At 54.8% G+C, this 3985-nt stretch overlaps 1 protein-coding gene across 7 annotated transcripts in view; it reads left to right on the forward strand.

Moving 5' to 3' along the window:
- Window positions 1–2107: 2107 nt before the first annotated feature.
- The window catches only part of LOC144954613 (claudin-4-like), a 16375-nt gene continuing 14497 nt past the window's right edge, over window positions 2108–3985 (forward strand). For 2 of the 7 annotated variants that reach the window (XM_078885066.1, XM_078885072.1), the window contains exon 1: window positions 2261–2442. The gene's annotated coding sequence lies outside the window, so the exon portion shown is untranslated. Of the gene's footprint in view, window positions 2219–2260; window positions 2453–3985 lie in introns of those variants that run through there. The other 5 variants (XM_078885064.1, XM_078885071.1, XM_078885068.1 and 2 more) reach the window with 5 other exon arrangements.

Here is a 3985-nt window from a genome sequence, read left to right on the forward strand (position 1 = left end):
TGAGTGGGTGGGTGGGTGAGTGGGTGGGTGGGTGAGTGAGTGGGTGGGTGAGTGAGTGAGTGGGTGGGTGAGTGAGTGGGTGGGTGAGTGAGTGGGTGGGTGAGTGAGTGGGTGGGTGAGTGAGTGAGTGAGTGGGTGAGTGAGTGAGTGGGTGGGTGAGTGAGTGGGTGGGTGAGTGAGTGAGTGAGTGGGTGGGTGAGTGAGTGGGTGGGTGAGTGAGTGAGTGGATGAATGGATGGGTGAGTGAGTGAGTGGGTGGGTGGGTGGATGGTCCGGTGGTTTATATCTACAGTATCCACTGTACATAAGCCTCGTGATAGAGACATCACCACCCCCATCACCACCCCCATCACCACCACCATCATCACCACAATCACCACCACCACCACCCCCATCACCACCACCATCATCACCACCATCACCACCATCACCACCACCACCACCACCACCCCCACCACCCCCACCACCACCATCACCACCACCATCACCATCACCACCACCACCATCACCATCATCACCACCACCCCCACCACCACCATCACCACCACCATCACCATCACCACCATCACCATCACCACCATCACCACCATCACCACCATCACCATCACCACCATCACCACCACCACCATCACCACCACCACCACCATCACCACCACCACCACCACCACCACCATCACCACCATCACCACCATCACCACCACCACCACCTTCACCACCATCACCATCACCACCACCATCACCACCATCATCACCACCACCATCACCACCATCACCACCACCACCACCATCACCACCACCACCACCACCACCATCATCACCACCATCATCACCACCATCATCACCACCATCACCACCACCATCACCACCATCACCACCACCACCACCACCATCACCACCACCATCACCACCACCACCATCACCACCACCATCACCACCATCACCACCACCACCACCTTCACCACCACCATCACCACCACCATCACCACCATCACCACCACCACCACCATCACCACCATCACCACCACCACCACCATCACCACCATCACCACCACCACCACCACCATCATCACCACCATCATCACCACCATCACCACCACCATCACCACCACCACCACCACCACCATCACCACCACCACCACCATCACCACCACCATCACCACCACCACCATCACCACCACCACCACCACCATCACCACCACCACCATCACCACCACCACCACCATCACCACCACCACCATCACCACCATCACCACCACCATCACGTGTCTCTCCTGATCTCAGTCCCCTGTGGCTCCCCATAGACTCGACTCGCTGGGCCGGTAGAACCAGTCCAGCCCCTCCCCCTCATCCCCCTCTCAGCCCCTCCCCCTCACCTCCCTCACCCCCCACTCACCACTCCCAGTCCAGCCCCTCCCCCTCATCCCCCCCTCACCCCCCTCTAATCACCCCCCTCCCCTACTCACCACTCCCACTCACCACTCCCACTCACCTAATCACCACTGACCCCTCCCACCACTCACCACTCCCACTCAACCCCCCTCACCCCCCTCTAATCACCCCCCCCCCTCTAATCACCCCCCTCCCCCCTCCCCCGTCCCACCCCCCCCCCACTCACCACAACTCACCCCCCCCCACTCACCACTCCCACCCCCCCTTACCCCCTCCCCCTTCTCACCCACCCCACACCCACCCACTCACCCCCCCCCCCACTCACCCCTCCCTCCCCCCTCCCCTCCCCTACCCACCCCTCCCACTACTCATCCCCCCCCCCACTCACCACCCCCCCTACCCCCTCCCCCTTCTCACCCACCCCACCCACTCACCCCTCCCCCTCCCTCCCCCCTCCCCCCACCCCCCCCTACTCACCCCACCCACTCACCCCTCCCCCCACTCACCCCCCCCACTCACCCCACCCAATCACCCCTCCCCCTCCCTCCCCCCTCCCCTCCCCCCACCCCCCCCTCCTCACCCCACCCACTCACCCCACCCACTCACCCCTCCCCCCTCCTCACCCCTCCCCCTCCCTCCCCCCTCCCCTCCCCCCACCCCCCCCTACTCACCCCTCCCACTCACCCCTCCTCACCCCCCCTCCCCCCCATTGGCTCATCCCGGACCACGTGACACCGCCAGGCTCATTCTGCTGCTGTAACGCGCCCGACTCGAGGTGCGTCTCAGCGGTGATCGCCTCCTGCCCGGACCCCCGACAACATCCACACAGGTGTGACGTGGTACATACACACAGATACATACATACAGATACATACACACAGATACATACATACAGATACATACACACATATACACACATACATACACATACACAACATCCACACACAGACACACACACACAGACACACACAGACACACACACAGACACACACACACGAGGTGCGTCTCAGCGGTGATCGCCTCCTGCCCGGACCCCCGACAACATCCACACAGGTGTGACGTGGTACATACACAGATACATACACACAGATACATACATACACACACATACACACACACACACAACATCCACACAGGTGTGACGTGGTACATACACACAGACACATACATACAGATACATACATACACACACATCCACAACATCCACACAGGTGTGACGTGGTACATACACACAGACACATACATACAGATACACACACACACAGACACATACATACATATACACCTGTAGATACACACACACAGACACACACACACAGACACACACAGACACACACACAGACACACACACAGACACACACAGACAGACACACACAGACACACACAGACACACACACAGACACACACACACAGACACACACACAGACACACACACAGACACACACACACACAGACACACACACAGACACACACACACACATACACACACATACACACACATACACAACATCCACACAGGTGTGACGTGATACATACACACAGACACATACACACAGATACATACACACATATACATACACACAGATACATACACACAGATACATACACACATATACACACACACATACACACACATACACACAGGTGTGACGTGATACATACACAGATACATACATACACATACAGATACATACACACACACACATACACAACATCCACACAGGTGTGACGTGATACATACACACAGACACATACATACATATACACACACATACACACACATACACACACATACACAACATCCACACAGGTGTGACGTGATACATACACAGATACATACACACAGATACATACACACACATACACACACATACACAACATCCACACAGGTGTCACGTGATACATACACAGATACATACATACACACACACACATACACACACACAACATCCACAGGTGTCGTGATATACACACATACATACATGTAGATACATACAGATACATACACACAGATATACACAGATACACCTGTAGTTACATACATACATATACACCTGTAGACACACATACACACACACACACAGAGACACACCTGCAGTTACACACAGACACACACACACAGACACACACCTGCAGTTACACACATACACACACATACACAGAGACACACACCTGCAGTTACACACATACACACACACACAGACACACAGACACACACACCTGCAGTTACACACATACACACACACACAGACACACACCTGCAGTTACACACATACACACACATACACAGAGACACACACCTGCAGTTACACACATACACACACACACACAGAGACACACACCTGCAGTTACACACATACACACACATACACACACACACAGACACACACACCTGCAGTTACACACATACACACACACACAGACACACACACCTGCAGTTACACACATACACACACATACACACACACACATACACACACACCTGCAGTTACACACATACACACACACACAGACACACACCTGTAGTTACACACATACACACACACATACACACACACCTGTAGTTACACACATACACACACATATACACACACAC

This window comes from Lampetra fluviatilis, unplaced genomic scaffold (assembly GCF_964198595.1).
Source record: "Lampetra fluviatilis unplaced genomic scaffold, kcLamFluv1.1 SCAFFOLD_285, whole genome shotgun sequence".
Classification (NCBI taxonomy): Eukaryota; Metazoa; Chordata; class Hyperoartia; order Petromyzontiformes; family Petromyzontidae; genus Lampetra; species Lampetra fluviatilis.